Genomic DNA, 15,168 nt, shown 5'->3' with positions numbered 1-15,168 from the left:
AGACCAAATAGTTGAGTCTTCTATACATTTTTTTGTTTATTTTATTCCTACTTTAACTGAAAAATTTGTATTCCTAAATTTGATTTGATATATTATATAATATGAAAACAGATTCTCATGTTCACTTTATGTGTTAAGGAAATTTAGTATTAAACCCTAAGGAATAAATTGAAGGCAAATAATTAAATTAATCGAATATCATAGTTTAAATATCCAGACATAAATGTTTAAGGAAAATTTATATTTCCAAATATTTCAATAAAATATATTAAGTGTATTTCCACAATAATTTTGCATAAAATTTAAATGAAAATAATTGCTGTCTATCAAAATTAAATTTAATTTTAAATTTTAGAGAAAAAAGTTCCTATAGGCTCTAAAATTTAAATTTTACAAAAATTTACTTATTTTATCTTTTACGATATTAATATTATGATATACGTTATGTGGTTGAATGTATCGGAATACAAAAATTCCAAATTTTACAAATCTTATCAAATATCTAGGTAAAGCTGAGTAAACGAAAGTAAGTATAATATACGAGTATGTATATGTATGTATGTTTAGAAAAAATAAAATTTTCAAAATAGTATTCGAGTAAGCAGAATAATATGTTATAAATTTTGGTTTTTATGGTTAAATTGAAAATTTTCCTAGTTTTGTGTATACAAAATAAAAAAATTAATAATTTACGGAGTCTTCCATTCTTATTTCAATTTCTTTAAATTCGGCTGTTGCGCATCTTTGAAGAAAAATTGGAACCCAGCTAGATTTTTTCAAAACTACAATAAAATTTACAGTATACTCATTACATACAATACAAAATATTAAGGGCTTTCATTGATTGTAGAAATAAGAATAGAATACAAATAGCCCCTGCTATATAAATTAATTGTATCTTCTACAATTTACAATATGGCTAATATGGCGACATGAGCTACCTGCATTTCAACTCAAATCTTTATCACAACTAATATCCACGATATTTTTCCTTAGTTCTGTATTATAAAATTACAAAATTTATAATTTAATTATCAAAAATTTTAAAGAATTTTTTTTAATTCATTAAGAGACACTACTTAACGCAACATAATATCATTTCATCGCCTACATATTACATAATGCACACGCACACCTATATAGTTACATATATTTACTCAAATTTAATAAGTTCCGAGCCGAAAATATGTGATCTTCATTTTACTTTAATTAAGAAATATATATGACAGTTCTGTTAAATGCCATAAATTTATAAAAAATTATGATTACTACGGTTTTTCGTTTGTTTTATTAAACCTATGTGTAAAGGTGTACAATATAAACATGTACATGAATATATAAAATATATTTGCACATAGTTATTATTTTTTTTTTTGCATATAAGTAGAACATAATATAAAACAAGTGTGTCCTTGAGGATGTGGTAAAGAAATTTCATTTTTTCTTATATTTTTTTTCGTTCTTTGTTAGACGCTAATTGTACATATGCCTATACGTGACTGTATATGTGTACATAATATAATGTTTGTACTTAGATGTTTTAATGTTGAGTAGTAAAAAACTTAAGTTTATTATTTTTCATATTTTTTTGTTAAGCCGATGGGAAAATCTGAGAAACTAGTTTTTTGTTTTATTTAATATATTATTATTATACATGGGTATATATGTATGTATATTTGGTATATAAATAATATTTTGTATATTATTATACTTTAAAAAATTAGACATGTCCTTATAATATTTTCTTATATATAGTAAGTTTTATATCAAAAATTCAAATATGTACATTATGTAATAATAAAAAACACTAAGACCTCGTTAAATTGAATTAATTGAAATGGCATGATTGTAGAGTAGTATTCAAAGTACAACTCCAGAGACAACCCAGTATAAGCATTATCATTATACAATTTATTATATCCGGATGTTTTACTCGTTTACGAATTTGCAAATAATTAAAGAATCAGAATTTCCAAAAATTTTATTTAATGCCCACCATCGATGTCACTTATGATAGAATTTTTTATCTGGTTTTTTGTTAGCGCTATTCTTCAGGTTTAATTTGAAGTGTATTGATGAAAGTTTGTATATAAAATAATTAATTTTTTTTCAAAAAATAATAGGTGTTTTTTGAAAAAAAACTAGAATTTTCTGTTCTAATACAAGTAAACTTAATGATTTTTGAACAATTCAAAATATGCGACGAAATTTTTCTGCAGGAACTTTCGATGGAATTTATCGAAAATGTCGAAACAAATGTTTCATTTTTCAAAAACTCAAATTCGTCTGAAATAAAAGGAACTTTCGTAATTCGACATGAAAACCGCAAATATTTTCCTTAGTATATGGAAAATTTGAGAATTTGAGAAATAAATCCTATCAATTTAAACAGTTGGGAGATGGATCCAAAACTCATATTTTCGAGAAAAACCATTTAAACATAGTAACCTAAGACCGGTGCATTATATGTACATATTAGAAAAGACTTTTCGAATCTGCCTTTTGATTTTTAATAGTGTAATAGTAGTTTAAAATTTTGAAGATATTATAATGCATAATACATAGATATATACCGCTATAGATGTATAAAGTAATAAAAAGATACAAAAAGTAAGTTAATTGTATACCCTTAATAAAGAAATACGCTCACAAAGCGATTATAATCATCACTTGATTATAAATATGCTTGTAAATGAACCTCCCACTAGCTAAATTAAACATTCGAATAAGTATGATTAATTGAAGTTTAAAGTTTTCTCTTATAGCAAGAATGTTTTGGAAGAATCTTCAATTTTCTAACCTTTATTGTGATAACTTAGGTGAAGCTATTCATACATTGTATATTTATAAATTAAGTAAATTAGAAATATGCATTTCTAGAATGATGTAAATCAATAATGTTTTACTGTATAAGTCACTGATTTTAGTATATATAAGGACATTATGTAAAAACATTTTACGTAACAATGAAAGCGTTTTCGTATATAGAGCTCAATGTAATTTTTGTAAATATCCCTATGATTATATTAACAATATATATTTATACACAAAACTAACATAATTTCATTGTTCAGTGATATTTTTTGTGTATGCACATATGTACATACATACATAATGCCTTATCATAAAATATCACGTACAAAGAAGAGCGGAATATTATTATATTGTATATGTATATGTACTTATGTACGATATTGTTTAACAGCAATAAACACATTGTGAATTAGGGGTAAAACAGAAATGTTTAAAAGTATTCATATTGAAAATCTGGAAGCAAACTTGGTGGAAAACAAAAAAATAAAAATATAAAATAAAAAAGAAAAAAATTTTGTTTTTTGAAAAAAAAAATGTAGAAAAATTCCAGAAAAAAAGTCAACTGAAGATGCATGTCAGATTAAAAAGAGAGTAAAAATTGCAATGAAATTTTTTTATTTTAAAATTATTTTTGTTTGTTTTCCTTACTTACACATACATACCTTATATATTTGCGTTGGCTTATTTCTATACATGCTCATTAACCTCAAAAGGAAATACTATAAGAAAAATGTAAGGTTGTATATATATAGGTATACAGGATTTGATATTTTTCTTCGAAGATTTGTACGTCCTTTATTATAATTTCATTTTTTGTTTTTTTCTTTTTTATTTTGGATTTAGCAGCAGCACTCACATTATTTTATTTTTTAAGTGAAGTGAAACAAAAAACAAATTTTTTTTCTTCGTTTATTTTATTCTTGTTGTTTTGGAGGTTTTTATTTTTTCTTTTTACTTGGCAGTGCTCTATTTTTTCCAACTGTGTTATATTAAATATGAATGGTATTGTTTTAGCACTACATTTTGTACTGATTTTCTTAAAAGTTTGGATGTGACTCTTGTTTTAGTAAAATACAAAAATTCATTTGTTCCTAGAGCATAAAGGCATAGTCACAGTTTCATATTTCAGTTTTTCGATGACTTCACGAACGACTTTGCTGCAGTTATAATGTAAGTTCAATAACTATAGTTCTCAAAGAATTTAATATTTAATTTTAGTAATTTATCAGCAAGTTGTAAATTAAAGAAAAAATTAAAAATCTTTTAATTAATAAACTTTTAAACTTAATTTGAAATCTGAAAGTTAGGGAAGCTAAACAAGCTTATTTATTTGAAGTATTAAATGTTTTTCTGTGAGGCGGCAGGTTAGAAGTGTTCAAAGTTTAATATATTTGAGATATCAAAGTTCAACAAATATTTTATTCAGAATTCAGCAGAAATTATATACCTATGCTGTGCACCTCAATTTTTGAATTAAAAGAGTTGAGACAAAGAATTTAACATACAAAATTTTCATATGCACATTTTCTAAGTTCGATAAACATTTTATAACAGAAAACAAAATTCATCTGCACAAACACATGAATACTATGAGCCCCATTTAAAAAAAAGCCCAAAATAATTTTTATTTGAAGGGAAGAAAAAAAATATTTTTATTTCTGCTAAGTTTACCTCTATTCTTTTACCCTTAATGATGCTATTATAAACCCATAAGTATAAATATTATCTTGCGCCATTCACATATACATATATAGTACTTTCGCATGTATTTGTATACGTTTATAGAATAAAATTGTATAAAAAATTTAACATTAAATCTTATTCTAATAAGGGAAGAATAAATAAAATAAAAAAAAAGGGGGAAAATTATCAAGGAATCTTTAAGGATCATTAAAAATCATTTTGAAGAATATATGTATAGATTGTAAAAATAATGTTTGTATAACATTTGAATATAATTTATGCATTAAATAAGTTTTTTTTTTGTGTTCTATGTGATAAAAGTAATATATATATATACGAGTACATATTACTGTTAGATCACCTAGTTAGAAGTACACATACATATATAAAGTACAATTATTTGGGTAAAAATTATGCAGGTCTTTTTTACTTGCTTCTTTCTATGAAGTTATTTTTGGTGTTACTATTCAAGTCAATCTATGAATAAGCTATAATAAAAAATTAATGCAGTTTCAGCTGCAAATTTTATATTATACTTTAATTACTGCAAATCCTTATCTACTGATTAATTCCAAATAATTTTTTTTGTTATAGAATGACCATTATAGTTTTACTTTTCCCGAATTTCCTTTCTAAAGCAAGTACCTAAGTAGTAAGTAATGTATGTAGCATGTGAACTGCATCTTATACACATTCGCATCATACAAAAATAAATTAAGAGACATACTGTGTTAGTGTCTGAAATAACTTGCTAGCTTTTTTTTAGCATATAAGTAAAATCTAATGATTTTGAAGAAAAGAAAAAAAAGTTTTAGTGTTTACTTTATTACGTATATACTCGTATGTGCGAAAAGGCGGTATAAAAGCAATTACTAATTAACTACAATGTACTTACATACAAACAGTAAGAGTAATGACATTATTTTTGTTCTCGCTCTCCTAAAAATTTACCACATATATATATATATATATATGTGTGTATGTACCGTTCTAATCAAGAGATATGATTAATGCTTTGGAAATTTTTATTTTCTTGAAATCTTGTTCTTATTATACATGTTCTTGATTTTTTTTTATTATACACATATAATAAATATACGTTCTGCCACATATCATCACTTGAAATTTAAGGTGCAATTTACTTGTACACCGTACACATACATAAATGGTATTGTATGAAAAAAGGGAATATTTTGCTAAGCTATGCAATATAATATATGATTTAAGATTAAGATAATTCGACATTATTATAATATAGAGTATATGTTTTTGTGTAAGTGAACCCATTGTAAGCATTGTTGTAACTGTGTATTATATTGTATATATTCACGTATGAATATAATATATTAAATTTTAACACGTAATTTTTTTCGTACTACTCTTTTTGCCCAGTAAGCACAATTATATTTCGTCGACTATTAATATAATATTACTATCTACAGAATATTAGAAAAATTTCAATATAGTAGTTATGTAAATAGTAAGGAAAATTTCAAAATAAAATACCATTCACACTATTATCTTCCCCATTATGCTCTTACATCTATTGTCTCACGCATTAGGCCAACAGAAAAGGCCCATCGGCAACCCCCAAAACCAACACCCAACAACCCCTATGCAATCCAACCCACCAGACCCCCTATCCAAACTAGCCAATATCCCCGGCGGAGCCCAAATTCGCGCGAAAGACACCCCGGATAGGTTCCCCAGACCATCATAAAAATAGGCCACCAAGACACGTTTTCTCTTCCACATTAAAAGCGCACAGGCACAGAGAACATGCTCAACATCCTCAACTTCCGCTACACCCCAACATCCACGACATACATCGTAGCTACTCCAAGCCTCCTAGCTATTTTCCCCAAAAGGCAATGCCCCGTCAGCACCCCCACCAGTGTCCTGAGATCAGCCTACCATACCTCCTTTTGTCCCTGAAAGACCACATTTTTTTGGTCATCCTACACGTGTGAGGCCCCGCCCATAAGACCCCACTCCAGCTCCTACACTCGCCATGTTGCGAATGAAAATGTGAATGAAAAGAAGGAAATTCACCATGGTAAAAAGAAGGTGTAGAGCAGGCATCACAATTTTCGGCAATATTATTCCAGTGAAAAAAGAAAAACTTTTCCTTGTTGGGGTGCAAAAAAAAACAAAACGTAGAAGAATAAAGTTACATGACGTTAACTGCTTTTATTAGCAAAATAAGAAAAGAATGAGAGAATTCTTTGCTATGAACAAAGATTAGATGAAAAGGATTCGAAAAAAAAAAAACAATTCCCTGAATCATCTTACCTAAAATATTCTGTAGTATAAGTTTTTATCTTTAATTTTTACTACAATATTACATGTAACATACATTTTTTATAATAAATATAGCATACCTATTATTACAACACCTTTAAATATGATTTGGTGAAGAAAAGCAACTGAATGATAATGCGAAACTGTTAAAATAACAAGGTGTAGAAACTTCGTAGCAAATTATATATACATATATTAAGAAAATATCGGAAGAAAGTCTTTATAAAAATTATTAAAAGGATGTATTAAGGATAAAAATTGTAAATTAAAAAAGGATATATGTTATAAAACAATATAAGAATTATTTATAACAGAAAAACATTTTGAGTTAAAGATCAAAATTCAATGAAATTTATAAGATACTAATAAGAATTAAATTTAAATATGTAGCTATACTATAGAATTTGCACTATGTTTACATATAAACTGTAAATGTAGAAATATCCATGGTCAAAAGCCAAGAAGTTTTAAATTCAAGAATTTTATAGGGTGACGAAACGAAAGGGATTTTTTGTTCGAATTTGATTTTGAATATATTTCAAAATTTATTTCAAATAAAAAATATTAAAAACTATAAAAAATTGATTTTTTCTAATAAGTTACATTACATGAGCCTAGTAGGCATATGTTATGGATTTGCGTCTTAAAATAATATGTCATCGATTTTACGGTTAAATTTTATTTGAATATATAATTTTCATAATATAAAATTACCTAGGAAGATATTTTTTTTTGCTTCCCCTAAAAATATGCAACACAACTATTTTAAAATTTAGAAAAATATAAGTATATAGCTATTACAAATTCTACCCCAAATCATATGAATTATTCATAATATTAAAAATGCGGGCGCTATAAATACTTAAGAAAACTTATTGAAAAATTTAACAGTGTGCAAAAAGTCTCGATGTTAAAAAAAAGCATAAAAAGAAAATCCTTTTTTTAAGTTTTATTTTTTTTTACTTATATTATAAAATAATTTACAAATTATATCATTTAATAGGACATTTGTATCCTTTTTATTTTATTTTATTTAATGTTATTGCTTTTATTCTTTTATGTTCTACTGAAAGTTTTTAAAACAACTTTTCCTTTATTTTTTTTCCCCTTCTGTATAAAAAAAAAAATTTCTAAAAGAAAATTTTCTTTTTCTTTTAAAATGTTTCATTCTCTTTTATAGAAAAAAAAAATTTGTTTTTAACTTTTTTTTCTACTTTTTCTCTGTTCGTCTCTCTCTTTGCCTTTCTGTTTCCCTTAGTCTCTTAATATTAATAATTATAATTTATTATTAAATTTAAAATTTAATAAAATTTTTCTATATATACAAAATTATTTTCATATTCAAATTTAATCACTTTTGATCCTTTTTGTATGCCTGTGTAGTCTTTCATTCTCATTCAATTCTTTTATTATTTTCCCTTTAATATTTTAAATGAATAAAATTTAAGCTTTTTAAAGTAATGAAGTATTATATGTATTACAAAAACCAAAACAAAAACGAAAATCCTTTATTTTAAAGAAAATGATCCTGATGTTTTCAGAGAATAGAAAATATACTTATATTCACATATACATATATACATATACCCATCAAATACAAATTTTATTCATATATGTATGTATAGATTTACATATGTATTTGTATTTAAGTATTTATTGGAAAACATGAACAAGAAAAAAAAAACGCTTTTAAAGAGTTTTAATTTAATTTTCACTTTATTTAAAAAAGAAAGGCTGTTTAAGAAGTTTTATCAATTTGCGAAAAGAGAAAAAAAATAAAAAATGAACAAAAAATTTAATAGAAAAACAATAATAATGTGTAAAACTATATTTAAAAAGGAAGCTGAAGAATATATCAGCACAAAGGACCTGAATATTGAATGAGGATATTAAAAATATTTTTTATTTAAAAGAAAAAGAAAAAGAATGGGGTAAGTTTAAAATTGATTGTATGCGAACTATAAGACAGCAAAATTGTAAGATTTTTTCTTTACAAATTGTTATATAAAAGACATAATGTTATACTGTATAAAACAATATAATGTCAATTGAAAAACAGAAGGTTTTTTGTATGGAATTAGTACTGATATAATTAAAATTTACTAATTTAAAAAATCGATTTTTTTAAATTATTATACTAAGATTTAATTTCTTTTTCTGCTTCTGCATATCCGCTTCCGGAAGTCAGCGATAATATGCATGACTCCCTCCTATGTCCAATCCTATACGCAATCTTTCCCTGATTGATTAGTTGGAGTAGGTCATATTTAAGACCACATATCACATGACCAAAAATAAATACAATTTTATGCGTTTTATACTCCGGAATAGTTCCCCATTTGTATTCATTCTTCTGATAACTGATTCGCTCATTATGTGATCTACCCGAATGATTTTCCCAACATTTTTAGGAATTTCTACATTTCAAACACCTCAAGTTTGTTTATATCCTAAATTTTTAATATCCACGTTTCTACGCCATGCAAGAGTATATACCACACATAGGATGTCAAAAATTGCAAGTGCAAATCCGAGTTCAATTGCCTGTTGCATAGTTCTTTTTTGTTTTTTTTTTATCACAATTCCAATCTTCGTTCAAGCAGCACCCAAGATATTTGTAAAATACCCTTTCGATCGACTATTTTCGTTTTCAATTTCAAGATTCATTTTAAGTAAAAATATTAATTTTATTGTGATAAATTAATAACGTTGATATTTTAAAGATTAAGGAAAATAATTAAATTAAAAGTAGGACTAGATTTAATTTTTCAAAGTCTCTACTTTCAAGCATCACTCCTCAATGACATTTATATTTAGTGTGTAATAAAAACTTTAGAGAATTTTTAAAAAATTGAAAAATTAAATTCTATTTAAATTTAAACTTTAAGACGGTTCCACTTTGTTATTTAAAAAAATATTATACCCAAATGAAAATAGAAAAATTAGTCGCTAATTGAATTTTATATCTGTATGCTTACATTCTATTTTACTGCATCAATTTTATTGAAAATCCTATTCTTCAATTTAAAAAATGTTTGGGATAAAATGAGTCGATATTTCTTTGCAAGGAAAAATTTTAATTTGGCATCAGTCATTCAATAAAGTTGTACATGTTATATTGTATTTCAATTTCATTAAATAAAAAATTCAAGTTTGTGTTTTCAGCCATTTAGTTAAAACATAATTATCTTCAACGTCTGCACAAAATCCATTTGGGAAAACTGGGAGAATCAAAAAATTCTTTCTGCCAAAGATCCAGAAGGACAATTAACAACTTTGGGACTCCAACAATATTTTAAATCCAAGCAAATATAAAACATGATTACAGATTGAAGAACTGATTCAAAAAATATAATTTCAAATTCGTACTGTTTGGAAAGAAATTTAGATGTGTTTTGCAGTAAAAATGTATGAAAATACTAAATTATAATATAAACCAAATATATTGTGTAGAAATTACAAAGATTTTATACAAAACAAATTAAATAGTTTATTGGTTTCTTAGTTGACACACATTGCAAAGGCAAACTGAAAGTACCGATACCTTTTTATTAGCAAATAAATCCCAAATTATATTCGATTATTCGATTTTCTGAAAAAAAAGGAAAAGAGTTTACAATATATTCGATTTTCTTTAAAAGAAATAAGAATAGAAAAAAATTCCTTTTTAAATTGCTAAAACATAATTTCTTGTTTAATTTTTTTCAACTTTCGTCAGCGAAATAAAAAACGTCCCTTTTTGCCAAATTTTCTTATTTCTTCTACTAATTTTTGCTACTATGTAGACAAAAAAGAAATTTGTTTTTCTCTTTTTTTTTGGGATAGTCAAAAACCATATCAAAAATTTTTATGGGTTTTTAGTTTTGCATATTTTAAATAAAAAAAATATACATAGATAAGCATTAATATGAAAAAAGGTTATAATATCAGATGTCGGTTGAACAACTCTGTATACACTTCATGCCGTACGTTTCTTGACTTCTTATTTTATAGGGGAAAAACTGTGTCGTGCAAATATGTTATTCCCTTCATATTTCGTTCTATCTCCTTCACATTCTAAAAAAAAACAAGAAAAATCAAATATAAAGCATAAAATCGACATTAAATTGGAACTCGAAAATGGGAAATTATTGCCTTTTTTTTAAATTGAGATCTTATACGTTTCTTTTATATATACATTGTACATATTTACATAATAAACATTACTCCATACACATAGTATCTATGTAATTATACATAAATATTTAACTGATGTTGGCAAGAATGAAAATGGCATCGGCAAAATGTGTTGATTTAGGGAAGAAAAAAAATTTCTAAAATCTTGTACTAAATTACAGTCAATTTGTACGAATTTCACTCTTATATTATATTTATTAAAAAAGGAAAAAGGCTTAAAAAAAAGACAAATTGAAGGTTTCCCCAAAAATATTTTTATTTATAGACATTTGTATTTTTTTTCAGTTATTATAGGTACATTAAATTTAATATAAAAGTATATAAACTTTATATATCAAGTATACACCAGTAGAAAATTCTTAAATTGCATGAGGAATGAAGAGATAGGGTACTCAAATAAGAATTTAATAAGCCTTTATCGAGTTTTCTTTTTGATAATTTTTTCGCGGAAATCAACTTGAAGTTAGTACCACATTAGATTATTTTTATTTTGCTGTCTAAAATACTATCTGCGAATTTTACGTAATAGCTATAATGAACAAATCTATACCGATGCAATAAGATCAGTAGATTTACCATATACGATCTTGTGAAGCAGAAAATTTAGATTAAAAAATTGGTTTCAAATTAAGATAAGTTCATACTTTCAAAACAAATATTTATTTAAGAGTATATGTGTAAAATGTCGATAAGAACTAGAATCTCTATGAATTAAAATATTCTTTCTCAGATAACTTACCCACAAATTGTAATATGGTGTATTTGAAAATTTTACTTAAATTGAAACTAGAAAACCAACCAACAGAGCTTGAAACAGAATTAAAAATTTTCAATTTGGTTAAGGACAAATCAATTAATTAAAATTGAAATATTTAAATTTTAAGATACATAACTTACTTCTAAATTATACTCTAGCATTAAAGCCTGTTAATAAATTTCAAGTAAATTAAATTTATATATTACTATTTTTACTACATCTACATATTACAATTTTAAAATTCAAAATTTTCCAACTTGTTACGATCTCAATTACAAAGAATGCTATTTAAAAAAATTGTATTTCTATTGACTGTCAAAAGATCTTAAAATACACATTATGTATAATGCAATAGATATAATAAAATCTATATATATAGGTTAATACCATATAATAAACACATTCTTATTAGTCATATAATAAAATTTCCAAAAGAAAAATCAAAATATTAAATGCTAAAAAAATAAAATATAATTTTCTTTTGAAGTCAATCAATAAAATATCTGTATATTTCTAATATGTACTTGCAGTCAATCTAAATCAAAATTAATACAACAAAAATTTTTTGAGGAATCAGTTTGCCCTTTTTGTGTTTATTTTCCGATTTACTCTTAAATTTTTTGTTGTTATTCAAGGCAAATGACAATAATATTACAGTTATAGTTTCATTTTTATTAGGATAATGTAATAATTTAATTTCAATCAAGTAAATTAGATTTGAATCCGTACGGGCATAAAATAATTTCAAAGAATAAAAAAAAAAATGAAAAAATAACAAAAACAATATTTTTATATAAAGAAAGCAAAAATCCAAATTCATAAAATTGATTTGTCTAAAAAAGATGGTGACATTGACATGCTTGTCACTTCCAAGGAAGAAAAAAGTAAAAAGGATAATCCTCTTCGATTCAAATGTAAAAAATCCATCCTTGTCATAATATTTTCCTACGTTCTTTTCTCCTTATTTTTTTTTATTTTATAATTTTTCTGTCAAATCGAAATCTTCATTTTTCCTGTTTTTGTATTATTTTCACTTCTCCGAAGGCGAAATGGGACGATAAACTTTGTATTTTTTTTTTCATTTCTAAATTATATATATACACAATACAATATAAATACTAAGTATGTTATGTACAACTGTATATCCTAAATGTTTGTGTATATTTATTATTTAGAGTTCCGGTTCTGTACATTTATTTTAATAGCAAATCTTAAAAATTTATAATACATAACTATCCGGCTATTAAAAAAAAACTTTAGAAGTCAATCAGCTTTCATTTATAATCATTCGGGTATTTTTCAATGGTTATCGGTTAATTATATTAAATATTACATTATTTTAATAATTTTAATACATTTTTAAAATAATTAATAAAATTACTCAAATTTAGTAGATTTGATTAATAACTTTCCCTAATTATATATGAAAAATTTAAATTTATAAATATTTAAATGATTTATTTGATAATTTACTTTAGCATCGCGGAAAGCTCCTAAAAAAATTAAGCAATGGCGTATTTTCATGTATGTCGTATGTGTGTGACAAATAATTTTCATTTGCCAAATTAAAATATATACGAAATAATTTTAAGGAAATTCAATATAAATAATAAAATAAAATATGAATGGTAAATAAATATATATGTACATAAAAAAACAAAAACTGTAAAAAAAAATTCTCCATTCAAATTATCATCAGCGTGACACTTAAAAATTTATTTTATGAGTTTTCTTCAACATCGCTATGTTATTTGCCATCTTCATCTATCCAGTATCATTCAGTGACGATGCAACATCACCAGCTCCATTCAAATCGTCGTCAATTTTATATTTGATATGCCAATATTTTATATATAGATACTATTGCCAATAAGAATTAGGACAATATAAATGGGAAGAAAAAAAAAATATCCTTAAATCCTTAAAATTTATTTATTTTTTTTTTTCTTTTCACTTATTTTATTCGAATTCAAAGATAAACAAGAAGAAAAAGAAAAATGGATATAAGGGAAGCAAATATTATTATACTTGAAAATGCATTTTTTCATTCCATTTCTTGATTTACTTTTCATTTTCCCTATGATGTTTTTATGGAATTAAATTGTTGGGAAAAAAAGGGTAAAAGTTTCTATATAAATGGTTCTACCAATTATAATTCTATACATATCGCACATACATATGCATGTATTATATAAAATTTATTCCTGATAAATGAACATTTAAAATTGATCACCATAGTATTTGATCAATTGATTAAAATATATAGGTAAAGATGAAAATATAACGGAAAAAGGAAAAAGAAAAAGGAAAAATCGTATCCAATTTTAGTAGGTCAATTCATTAAATTGCATGTAATTTATGAATTTAAAAGAATGAGAAAAATTATATGCAAAGCATAAAATATTACAGATTCACAAATTATTATTATGCACAGCACAAATTATTACAGTATGCATTAACAACCAAAGTGTAGCTATACATACTCGTATATGATTTGAGTATTTTGTATATATTGCTTCATAAATGTCTATGAGTGCAATATAAAATATCGGCTGTTTCAATACATATTACAGTATCCCAGAATAAAATAATTCTCTCATGGTTAGTCAGATTTCAGAATTTTTTTATATTATTATTCATAATATATTATATAGCATGTATATTATGAATTCATGTGTTAGTATGATATATCGTAAATTATGAGCCGTTAAAGAAAGCTGTAAAACTATCAGGTACAATATCAAAAATTTCGGCGTAAATTTACATGAAGAAAATTTTTTTGGAATTTTTGTATTTTAAAAATTGAAGTGTGAAAACCTGATATCCATTAAATCTTTAACATTTTATTTAAATTGAATACATACATATTTTGATTCTGTATATAAAAATTATAATTATCAAAGTATTGCATACATTTAGGATGATCAAAATAAAAAAAGAACTTTAACACAATGGTGGAACTGAAATGTTTAGTGATTTGAGGTAAATAATTAAATTTTTTAATTATTAATGTCTAAAGACTATTAAAAATTTCAGATCCTTACAACTGACGGTCTAGGAAACAAGCGGTATTAAAAAAGTGAAAAAAAAGGATTATAGGCAACGGTTATTTTTAACGGCTATTTTATTATTTCCATGTTCAACTATGCTGAGCGGAGGTAGAAGAAACCAGTTACTATTTTTCGGCGTTTTATCTGAAAAATTTTTATAGTTTTTTTCCAATAAATAATTTAAAAATAGCACTTTTAGGACTTTGACAGGTCATAATTTTTTAAAGGGGAAGGCTAAAAAATTTTTCAGAGCAAATAGGTCTTTAGTAAAGATATCAACTATTTATATATAAAACTTCAGCTTTATGACCTAAATCAAAGCAACGATTTATATAATTGATAACAATATTCTTGCATTTTCGTGTTGCTATCTCTTAAGTATCATTG

The sequence above is a fragment of the Condylostylus longicornis genome, unplaced genomic scaffold (assembly GCF_029603195.1).
Source record: "Condylostylus longicornis isolate FDR11 unplaced genomic scaffold, ASM2960319v2 ptg000004l, whole genome shotgun sequence".
Lineage (NCBI taxonomy): Eukaryota > Metazoa > Arthropoda > Insecta > Diptera > Dolichopodidae > Condylostylus > Condylostylus longicornis.
Note: the sequence above shows the minus strand (reverse complement) of the source record.